Raw genomic sequence first — 12,774 nt, 5'->3', positions numbered from 1 at the left:
ATAGTTCATAAAATATTTCCAAACACCAAATATAGTTGACCTAATGCATAAAGTATTAGAAAAATAGATCAAAACTCAAAAACTTAACTGTGACCACTGAACCATGAAAATTAGGTCAAGGTCAAATGACACCTGTCAGCTAGACATGTACAGCTTACAATCATTCCATACACCAAATATAGAAGACCTATTGCATATGGTAGAAGAAAAACAGACCAAAACACAAAAACTTAACTATAACCACTGAACCATGAAAATGAGGTCATGGTCAGATGACACCTGCCAGTTGGACATGTACACCTTATAGTCTTTCCATACATCGAATATACTAGACCTATTGCTTATAGTATCTGAGATATGGACTTGACCACCAAAACTTAACTTTGTTCACTGATCCATGAATTGAGGTCGAGGTCAAGTGAAAACTATCTGACAGGCATGAGGATCTTGCAAGGTACGCACATACCAAATATAGTTATCCAATTACTAATAATAAGAGAGAATTTAACGTGGAAATATTACAACAAGAGTGCACATGCTGATATGTCCCGCCTTCTCTACTAACATTTGATATTATGTTGCTAGTCCTAAATATAAAGCGTCATTACAACTGTTCCATAAACTAAACATTGACCAATGAACCATTAAAATGAGGTCAAGGTCAGATGAACCAAGCCAGACAGACATGTACAGATAACAATTCTTCCATACAACGAATATAGTTGATCTATTGCTTATAGTTTAAGGAAAAAACTGACCAAAACACAAAAACTTAACACTGAGCAGTAAAAATGAGGTCATGGTCTAATAAAACTTGCGCAACTGACATATAGATCATAAATATTTCCATACACCAATTATAGTTGACCTTTATAGTATTAGAGAAAACGACCAAAACTCAAAAATTTAACTTTGACCACTGAACCATGAAATGAGGCCAAGGTCAGATGACACCTGTCATCTAGACAGGTACACCTTACAATCATCCCATACATCGATTATATAGGAGACCTTTTGAATACAGTATAAGAAAAACAGATAAAAACTCAAAAACTTAACTATAACCACTAAACCATGAAAATGAGGTCAAGGTCAGATGACACCTGCCATCTAGACATGTACACCTTACAATCATTACATACATCAAATATAGTAGACCTATTGCATACAGTATAAGAACCAGATGCTCCGCAGGGCGCAGCTTTATACGACCGCAGAGGTTGAATCCTGAACAGTTGGGGCAAGTATGGGCACAACATTCAAGCTGAATCCAGCTCTAAATTTGGATTGTGATTATATAGTTGACACAGCATAGGTTTCTGACACAGAATGGATGTGTTCTAATGAACTTATTTTTTTTGTTTTCTCTTTGAGCAATTAACTATGCTGATGAATATAAATCCTCTCAAAAAAATGTTTGAAGAAAAATTTACCCCCCCCCCCCCCACCAATTTTTTTTTCACATCCCCCTTTCCCTTATTCCAAAACTGATCTCAATTCAAATTTCAAATGGAGTTTGCAACAATAACTACTATAAGTACTCGTTTAAATACATCATAAAATATTAAGATGTAAAAAAAGTGCTTGGTATCACTGAATGGTAAAGATTGTTTTAATTTATCAGTTGGTAGTAAAATGTGTTGTATATAACAAAGATTTAAGTTGATTCTGGACAAAGAAAGATAACTCCAATTAAAAAAATTCTTGCTATTGCACAATATTGTGCAACTATATATTTCTTGCTTACTATTCTGGACAAAGAAAGATAACTCTAATTAAAAAAAAATGCTATTGCACAATATTGTGCAATTAGATATTTCTTGCTATTGCGCAATACTGTGCAATTGAAAAGACTTGCTATTGCACAATACTGTGCAATTGAAGATTTCTTGCTATTGCGCAATAATGTGCAATGGAAAATTTCTTGCTATTGCACAATACTTAATATAATAATTTTAGATCCTGATTTGGACCAACTTAAAAACTGGGCCCATAATCAAAAATCTAAGTACATGTTTGGATTCAGCAGTTCAAAGAACCCCAAGAATTCAATTTTTGTTAAAATCAATTCAGTTTAATTTTGGACCCTTTGGACTTTAATGTAGACCAATTTGAAAACAGGACCAAAAATTAAGAATCTACATACACAGTTAGATTTGGCATATCAAAGAACCCAATTTATTCAATTTTTGATGAAATCAAACAAAGTTTGATTTTGGACCCCGATTTGAACCAACTTAAAAACTGGGCCAATAATAACAAATCTAAGTTCATTTTTAGATTCAGCATATCAAAGAACCCCAAGGATTCAATTTTTGTCAAAATCAAACTAAGTTTAATTTTGGACCCTTTGGACCTTAATGTAGACCAATTTGAAAACGAGACCAAAAATTAAGAATCTACATACACAGTTAGATTCGGCATATCAAAGAACCCCAATTATTCAATTTTTGATGAAATCAAACAAAGTTTAATTTTGGACCATTTGGGCCCCTTATTCCTAAACTGTTAGGACCAAAACTCCAAAAATCAATACCAACCTTCCTTTAATGGTCATAAACCTTGTGTTTAAATTTCATAGATTTCTATTTACTTATACTAAAGTTATGGTACGAAAACCAAAAAAAATGCTTATTTTGCCCCCTTTTTGGCCCCTTATTCCCAAACTGTAAGGACCAAAACTCCCAAAATCAATACCAATCTTCCTTTTGTGGTCATACACCTTCTGATTAAATTTCATAGATTTCCATTCACTAATACTAAAGTTATGGTGCAAAAAAGTTGATTAAACTACTATTCTATACAAAGAAAGATAACTCCAATTGATTTCTATTTACTTAAAAACCAAGAAAAATGCTTATTTGGACCCCTTTTTAGCCCCAAATTTCTAAACTGTTAGAACCAAAACTCCCAAAATCAATCCCAACCTTCCTTTTGTGGTTATAAACCTTGTGTCAAAATTTCATAGATTTCTATTTACTTAAACTAAAGTTACTGTGTGAAAAAAAAGAATATGCTTATTTTGGCCCTTTTTGGCCCCTAATTCCTAAAATGTTGGGATCAAAACTCCCAAAATCAATCCCAACCTTCCCTTTGTGGTCATAAACCTTTGTGTTAAAATTTCATAGATTTCTATTCCCTTTTACTAAAGTTAGAGGGCGAAAACTAAAAGTATTTGGACGACGACGACGACGCCAACGTGATAGCAATATACGACGATTTTTTTTCAAATTTTGCGGTCGTATAAAAATAGACCAAAAACACAAAAACTTAACTATAACCAATGAGATCGTCAGATGACACCTGCTAGTTGGATCTGTACATCTTACAGTCCTCCCATACACCGAATATACTAGACCTAATGCTTATAGTATCTGAGATATGGACTTGTTCATCGACCCATGAAATGAAGTCTAGGTCGAGTGAAAACTGTCTGACAGGCATGAGGACCTTGCAAGGTACGCACATACCAAATATAGTTTCCCTATTACTTATAATAAGAGAATTTAACATTACAAAACATCTTAACTTTTTTTTTAAGTCACTTAACCATGAAATTGAGGTCAAGGACATTGGACATGTGACTGACGGAAACTTCGTAACATGAGGCATCTATATACAAAATATGAAGCATCCAGGTCTTCCACCTTCTAAAATATAAAGCTTTTAAGTAAGCAAACGCCGCCGCCATAGCGGCCTGATCACTATCCCTATGTCGAGCTTTCTGCGACAAAAGTTGCAGGCTCGACAATAATACCACATATAGAGTTGACCAATCTTTTTTGTGTCTGAGATACGAACTTGACAACAGACGGTTACACTTGATCACATTACCATTAAAATAACCGTTGAATGATCGTCATATGTACCAAATGCAGTCGTCCATAATCATAATTACACCATGTCTTGTTAACTTAGCTGAAAATACATCTGAAAAGAATACTGAAACTTGACATAACCAGTAAAATGTAGGTCAGATGAACTTCAAAGAAGCTGTCTTATCCTTCAAATAAGTAATGCATTTGAAAACAGATTATCTGTTACATGTACACCTAAATGAAGTCTACAATGTAAGCATACGCGACTTACTTTAGTAGAAGGCTCCCCTAGCATATTTTTATTTAGCGAAATATCCAAGTATCCAGAACATTGATACCTTGATACTGACATCTGCTGTAAAGCTTAAGCACGAGTGCTCAGGTCAATAAAGCCTAAAATTTGTATCACAATGAGTTTAATTTCTTATGGTATACTGTTTTGGATGAATTCTTATATCTAGTGATCATGAATTTGGTTCACTTTTTTTCAGAGCTGAACTTGGATTAACTTTGACGTTTGCTTAACATCCAGTGGCGAATATTACATAACTCCGAAGTTCTCCTTTGTGAAACTTGAGTCAAGGTTTAAAAGTTTGAGCCAGACTTTATTAAAAAAAAGACACAATTATAATATTTTTATGAATTATTTAAATGAAAGCCATTTAACATCTGCTGTTCAGAGTAAAATACAAATCAATGTTGATCAGTGCAAAAACCCTGTACCTTGAGTAACTGGATGCAAGTGGGATATATCAACAATGCAAGTCACTATTAAAGTATGCATCCTTACTTTTGATATCATCAATGAGGGTCAATGATGATGTCTCGAATGGTAATCTTTTGAAGAAAGTTGTCAATTCCCCTAGATGTATTAGGGGCGGATCGACCCATTTTAAAAGGGGGAGGGGGTGTTCCCAACCCAGGACAAAGGGAGGGTTCCAACTATATGTCCCCATTCAAATGCATTAATCGGCCGAAAAAAAGGGGGGTTCCAATCCCTAGAACCCCTCCCCTGGGTCCGCCAATGTGCATCTTTGCACACATTGATATAAATTTCAACACCTGATTACGATTTAATATAAATCACTAAGGCATAATAGATGGAAAATATATATAAACTACATTTGATGTGCAACTCTCTATTACCAATGATGCATCTTTGCAATTAGAGGTTGTTGACTATTTGGATAGATGTAGTCCAAGTAGCATAGAACTCTGACTGTGAACTATAAATTATAGGTCATCTAGACTATGACAGGTAGTCAATCATAGCACACAGTTCGATGACTTAGGTACATGGTGAACTACTGTAAGTCAAATTCCCCTCCCAGGAACTACATGTACCATCAGTCTTTCAATTGTAGTTTTGTCTTCTTTAATTTAATTAGTGACTTCTTTCTCTGCTTTTCCATGATTGATTTTTATTTGTGTTATTCCACTGAAGTAATAACCTAGAGACACAATCCCACTTTACAATGTTTAAACCTTGAATATAATTCATTACTAAGAACCCAATTTTCTGCATCTTTTATTGTTGATCTAACCTTCTTTCTGTTTTTATTTTCACACTTTCTTTCCCCAAAATACATACCAAAACAATTTGTAAGGGTTCCGCGGAACCCAGTGTCTCGCCTATTTTTGCTGTAAATCTCAGGCTCAACAACAATGAGGAAAAAAATCAATAAAGATATTCCTCTTGTTACTATTTTATGATTGTAAGAAAATCTAAGTCCATTTAAAACTAAATTACAGAAAAAACGGAGTAATCTTTTTACAAACTTTACTGCTGGATACAATCTTATGATCATAAATAAGCTTCTGTCCAAGTTTGGTACAAACCCAGGATAGTTTAAGAAAGTTATTAAAATTTTAAAAACTTTAACCACAGAGTGAATGTAATGGTTCCCCGCAGAAAAACTAAGTCCATTTAAAAGTAAAATATGGAAAAAATGGATTTAATTATTTACAAAATTTACTTCTGGATACTATCTTATGATCATAAACAAGCTTATGTCCAAGTTTGGTACAAACCCAGGATAGTTGGAGAAAGTTATTAAAATTCTAAAAACTTGAACCACAGAGTGAATGTTTTGTTTCCCCGCAGAAAAAACTAAGTCCATTTATAGTAAAATACGGAAAAAATGGAATTTTATTTTTACAAAATTTACTTCTGGATACTATCTTATGATCATAAACAAGCTTCTGTCAAAGTTTGGTAGAAATCCAGTATAGTTCAAGAAAGTTATTAAAATTTCAAAAACTTCAACCACAGAGTGAATATTTGTTGACGCTGCCGACGGAAAGTAGGATCGCTTAGTCTCGCTTTTTCGACTAAAGTCGAAGGCTCGACAAAAACCAGTAAAAGGTCATCATTATATGGCTTTTGGCCAGGTCAGCTAAAAAGAGGAGGGGTGGAGAACTCAGAAAAGTAGACTTTACTAGTTCAGCTTTATCAAAAGGTTATGCCATAGTCCCAAGTCATGAAAGATGAACATTGTTGTTTATATCTAGGTTCATTTAGATCTTTGATGTTGATAGTGGATGTTTCTCAGTATGTTAAATACACTAAAAGTTGTTGTCAAGACATTGAACTATTTAGAATTTGGTATATATAGATTCCACAACTGCAAAAAGTGTTTAATAATATTTCTACACTCCAGACGAGGCTTGCCGAACTTTATAAATAATTCAAATTTAACTATAGAGAGTAGAGAAATATCGTAATACACGAGTTACAGAGGTGGAATCTGTTCCTCTAATGATTTTTTCCTTCCTTTTTGAAGATTGGAGGAAAGTTGTGTGACTCCATCAGACATTATCACCTTTTTTCATGACATCAAAATAAAAATTTTCAAAAGAAAACAAGAAAATTTAACGTCACAATTAAATTTCAACCAATCATTTCCTGAGAAGAGATTTTTCACTAGTTAGGAGAAATATTCTTCTCACATCAGTCAGGAGATGTGAAAATAGCACAAAAATTAGAGAAATAAAAATTATTAACTCCTATGATTATTGTTATATGTAGATGTCAGTCTTTAGATGTCTTTTAAGTTGTCTAATCAACATAACCCTCAATGCACTAACAATATTGTGCCAACAGAAGCATAAGGTTGATAGCAGTCACACGCGTGCCATAAGAAACATTTTGCAAGCCCAAGAAACAAGATTTCTTTTTCACATTACAAAAGTATCATTTTATTTTTAATTTTTCTTTCAACACATAAAAATTACAACTCTTTGGACAAAAAAACATCACCACCGTTCTTCTGGATAAACAGTACGTCCTCCAAATAATTTGCTTTTGTTTTTGAAAAGATTCATGTTATTGTCAACCCTTTCTGTATACCAGTTTCCAAACCTCCATAGTACCATAATTGTTGCTAAACTAGCATAATATCTATAGAATTTAGGATTCAACATGGTAAATTTTTCCATCTGAAAAAAAAAGAAGAATAAAAGATTATTCAACAATTAAAATGTAACTCACCAAGGATTAGGACAAATTTAAGGTTCATACTTCTTATTAATTTTCTGATGAACCCTTTCACAATAAGCAGCTGCAAGAAGAAATCTGTATAATAAGCCCTTATAGTTAATATCAAAATGTTGCAAGAAAAAATAGGATATTTCAAAAAGTATTTAATCATCTGTTCACCAAATCCAATTCCAACATAACTTAATTTGTTTGCACTGAATCTATTCTTCAATTCCCAACAACTGGAAAAAGACAGATAAATTGATTTAATAGACCACTTTCAAGTTCATCCGTCACCAGAGAAAACTCGTCAATTACGTACCCCTTTATGACGTAATTTACCAGATAGAGGGGGTCGCCTGTATCCCTGCACTATTGACATTCATCAAGCGTCTTAGTGATCATCATTGTGCAGAATAAACTATAGTTGTTCTGTACAAATATAGGTACTTAATGAAAATTCCCTAATGACAGCAATGCTGATTTGTCAATTTGCCGAAAATTCGTACAATATAGAATTATAGTTTTCCAACCACTCGCTCAACATTGGAATGGAAGTGACAACGACCCCCCTAAACGCACTAATGACATTCACTAAAACCAGAGTTTTTGACGAAAATGCAGCAAACTCTAAAGTTGTCTATTGTTGATTGTGTAAGGTCCAGGGACAAATAATAAAAGCATGTTCATTTCATGCAGATAGACATTTGTAAAATGAAGAAAATAACTAAACATCCTTTGATATATTTTTGAAATTAAGAAATTGTGACACAATAAAAGTTGATATCAAACCAAAATGACAGTAAACAGAAACTCTACTGAACGGTAGAGACCATTTTCAATTTTCTTTTGGCAAAGAGAAATTGGAGAGTCAGAAGTTTTTTTTTATCTTCATGCCTATCCCCAAAAAATCTTTTTCAGATCAGGCTAATATAATATAAAAGATTTTGAGCAGGCAGCTATTCTCTGGGTTGGTACGAAACTTCCGAAGGCAAACAAACAATATTTTATAGACTGATTGTTTATACAAATGTACATGTACATGTAATTACAGTAACACTTTGCATTTGGATACGAGGTCATTGTTTATGTTGAATATAAATCAAAATCAACTTATTCTAAAAAAAAAGTAACTTAATGAAATTGCAGCATTAATAATATAAACTAGGAATCTGATGTACAGTATTTGTCGTTTGTTTATATGTAATTTATATGCGTTTCTCGTTTTCTTATATAGATTAGACTGTTGGTTTTCGCTTTGAATGGTTTTACACTAGTAATTTTGGGGCCCTTAATAGCTTGTTGTTCGGTGTGAGCCAAGACTCTGTGTTGATGGCCGTACATTGACCTATAAATGGTTTACTTTTATAAATTGTTATTTGGATGGAGAGTTGTCTCATTGGCACTCACACCACATCTTCCTACATGTATATTTAACATGCCCAGTATGAAATTCATTGTACTCACTTTGCCCATTTTATTGTGGTACTTCTAAATCTCCTGTCTGTAATGCCTCTAATTTCTTTTTTGCCTTAAATTTACGAGTTCTCTGCAAATCGTTGTAAATAAAATAGAAAACAGTACCAGGGACAGCTATTGAAACGAAGTTTCTTTTAAACCACCAGCTATAATGTCTCAAACTCTGTGTGTATCTCTACAATGAGAATATTTAAAATTTAATTGATCATTGCATGTCATATTGGAATAGAAAGGAATATGGATTGATGCACACTAGACAAGATCTTTTTGATAAATAATAAACATGCAAATATTGATAAGCACTTCTTTATCATGCTAATTGTGTTCTTTATCATAACAATTGCTGGCAGGTCTTAAAAGATGACCAAAATATCTGACTGGCTGGCTAGCACTTCAAAATACAGCTGATCATGCTTATGTATGGGTATTGTGGGTATTGTAATGATTTTATTTTTGAAATGTAGAATGTGTTAATAGGACACAGATGATGCCCCTGCTTGCATATCATATAAAGTTATAAAAGGGACATGACTGGAGAACAGTAAAAGTCAAGCAAGCCAAATTTGTACTTGATCTGAGTTTTATGGTACATGTAATGAGTATTGTGTATGAGTGTACTGTTACTGTCTCATAACATTTGGAAAAAAAAAAATCAAGACTTTTACCATTTGGAAACAGGCATATAAACTCTAGATTGGTAAAAGTGACAACACCAAAATTCAAGATTTGGTAATAAGCATTATGTATTAAGTTTCATAACATCTGGTTATGGCAATGTATGGTAAACTTAGGTAAAGAGAACAGAAACAAAACAAGAATGCATCCCAAGTACACCTATACCCCATCCACACTATTATTTTCTAAGTTCAGTGGACTGTGAAAATGGGGTATAAACTCTAATTTGTCATTAAAATCAGAAAGATCATATTATAGGGAACATGTAAACTAAGTAAAAAGTAAGTTTCAAGTTGATGTTACTTCAACTTCATCAAAAACTACCACGACCAAACACTTTAATCTGAAGAGGGACAGACGGAGGAACGACAAATGCAGAGACCAGAGAACATAATGCCCATAAATGGGGCATAAGAAATAAGCAATTTATATGTTTATAAAGGGGCATAACTCCAAAAAAGGTAGAAGTGTTGAAACCAAATTTCAAGTTTATTTTGTATTATGTGCTATTAAGCATTGTGTTTATGTTCATATCATTTGGTTGAGGAAATCTAAAGTTAGACAACAGAAACGAAATATTTAGTCATTTTTAATTTTATGATTATAAAGGGGTAAACTCATGAACAGTGATGAACAGTAAAGGTGACGCCACCAAAATTCAAACATGATGGGTGTTTTGTGGTAATAAGTGTTGTGTTAACTTTCATAAGTTTCTACTTTGGTTGAGGAAAACTAATATTTAAAAGCTAGAAAACAGAAACCAACTTTGGGATGTACTTAGTCTTTGTACAGATGGACAAGGGTAAAACGTATACCGCCTACGCTAGTGGCGCTGACATTAGCAGCTCTGCATAATTTCTGACAAAAACGCGCAATTTGCGCATGGCGCTGGACCTTGCCTATCACTTATCACATCTCTTGAGCAGTATACTCATTTCCAAGCATGTTGATTTGTCAGATTTACATAACAAATTAATATGGCTTTTCTGACCCTTTTAATAGCAGTAGAAGTGCATACTTGACATTTAAATTGTTGACTGTGTGCAAAGAAACAGATTTCAAATAAAGCTTCTCTAAAAATGTGAGTTCACATGAGATTATTTGAAAGACTAACTTACCGCAACATCCTTGTGGATGTCATTGCCGAACATTCTCTCCGTTTACTTCCGATCAGAAACGGAAACGCCCGAAAAAGAATTTTCTTTTGTTAGTTCGTCCCATTTGTTTTTCGTCCTAAGTGATTTGAGCAGTACGTAAAGGAAGTAAATCTTATTTAGAGTTGGAAAACATTGATATGTACAAACGAACATAGTAGTCTTGAGTTCTGTAAAAAATTTGATTGACTTCATATTTAAACAACAAACAATAAATAATGTATTTAATTCAAATTATAAGTGTAAATCCAAATTATATCTGGGTCCTCCCTATGATTGATAAATTGTGCAAATTTGTTCTACCTTTGTGAAAATTTGTAATTATGGTCAGGTATATATTGATATCAAGTAACTAAATTGTAATTAATTGGACTTTATTTCACATTAAACTGTGTCCATTTTCAGTGACAAAGAGGCTGTAAAATGTATATCATCTCTTCAAGATAAGTAAGTTGTTGTTCTGCGGACAAAGCTTCAAATAATATTGTCTTTATATGTAAATCGTATTACTACGAGTGTCTTATAAAAGAATTAGGAATAAACGAGCACTCAGGTAATCCCACATACAAAAACACATCATTTGACAAGGATGAGATTTTGGCGAATCATAAGTCCTTCATGGCTTCTATGAACATTGCATTGAACAACAAATCGGAGGACTTACCTTGTTTGTATTGGATACCTAAACTTCACAAAATTCCGTACAAACAACGGTACATTGTCGGCTCATCTGCGTGTTTTACTAAAGAATTGTTCATATGATTGACAAAAATTCTGTCCGCAGTTAAAGAGGGTCTTCATATATACTGTGAAACTGTTTACTCACGTAGTGGTATAAACCATATGTGGATTCTTAAAAACTCTAAAGAACTTCTGGATAATTGTAAATCTCGGTCTTTTTCTGAAGTTAGTTCTATTAAAACTTTTGATTTTTTAACCTTGTATACAAGCATTCCCCATGTGAAATTGAAAAACCGTCTAAAAAAATAACCCACAATGCTTTTCAGTCACAAAAATGGTAGCATACGCTATAAATTTATCACTTTGGGATACCATAAGGCATATTTTGTTAATAAGGAACAAACGGGTAAAACATACTACACAGAGGAACAAGTGATCAGTATGCTGGAGTTTCTTATTGACAACATATTTGTTGAATTTGGAGGTAGAATTTTTCAACAAATTGTCGCATTCCTATGGGAACGAACTGTGCGCCTCTCCTTGCCGACCTCTTCTTATTTTCACATGAATCGGAGTTCCTTCAGACACTTGTCAAAAACAAGAAGATCAAAGAAGCCAGGTTATTTAATTTCACTTTCAGATATATTGATGATGTTCTTTCCATTAACAATCCGAACTTTTCTGATTGGGTTCCATTAATATACCCACCAGAACTAGAAATTAAAGAGACCACATACACGGCTTCCTCCGCCTCATTTTTAGACTTATACCTCGAATTGGACATACACAGTCATCTCAGTACCAGAATCTATAACAAACGAGACGATTTTAATTTTGAAATTATCAATTTCCCACACCTTAGTAGTAATATACCAACTTCACCTGCATATGGAATATACATTTCCCAACTTATTAGGTATTCAAGAGCTTGCAGCTCTTATTCAGACTTTGTAAATTTAAAAACGTCACCAGTGTCTGAGCAGAAACTTGATGAACCAGGGGTATGTCAAAGAACGTCTCGTCTTTTTTCTAAAAAAAAATCATCGGAAGATACCCAGAACTTGTTGATAAATATTCAGTATCAACTTCATAAATAATACAAGTGGAGTGATTCTGTGGTTATGTAAAACATCATACTTTGAATAACAAAATTATTTCATTTATTAATATTACTTTTACTTATGGATCTTTACATACTATGAATGACAAAACTATTTTATTCAACTATACTACTTTTTCTGTTGGGTCTGTTTTTTAAGATATACATTTGACGTGAAACTGTTCTTATGTATCCCGTCATACTTTGAACCACACAATTATTTTATTTATTATTATTACTTTATGTTAAGTCTGTTTTTTGTGTTATGTCTACTTTACGTGACTCTGCATGTATGTATGCTGTCATACTTTGAACGACAAAATTATTTTTATGTCTACCTGAGCGAATTTCAAACGCGCAATTTTACACCAGTACTGAAAACCTTCTATC

General features: G+C 33.3%; 1 long non-coding RNA gene across 1 annotated transcript; it reads right to left on the bottom strand.

Moving 5' to 3' along the window:
* Window positions 1–7,009: 7,009 nt before the first annotated feature.
* LOC134711681 (uncharacterized) lies at window positions 7,010–10,726 on the bottom strand. Its single transcript, XR_010106213.1, has 3 exons — window positions 10,569–10,726; window positions 8,764–8,950; window positions 7,010–7,256 (listed from the first exon to the last, which is right to left on the bottom strand). It is a non-coding gene; the product is annotated as an uncharacterized LOC134711681 (long non-coding RNA).
* Window positions 10,727–12,774: the final 2,048 nt, after the last annotated feature.

This window comes from Mytilus trossulus, chromosome 3, assembly GCF_036588685.1.
Source record: "Mytilus trossulus isolate FHL-02 chromosome 3, PNRI_Mtr1.1.1.hap1, whole genome shotgun sequence".
In the NCBI taxonomy this organism is placed as follows: Eukaryota; Metazoa; Mollusca; class Bivalvia; order Mytilida; family Mytilidae; genus Mytilus; species Mytilus trossulus.
This window is presented reverse-complemented; position numbering and strand designations above follow the sequence as displayed.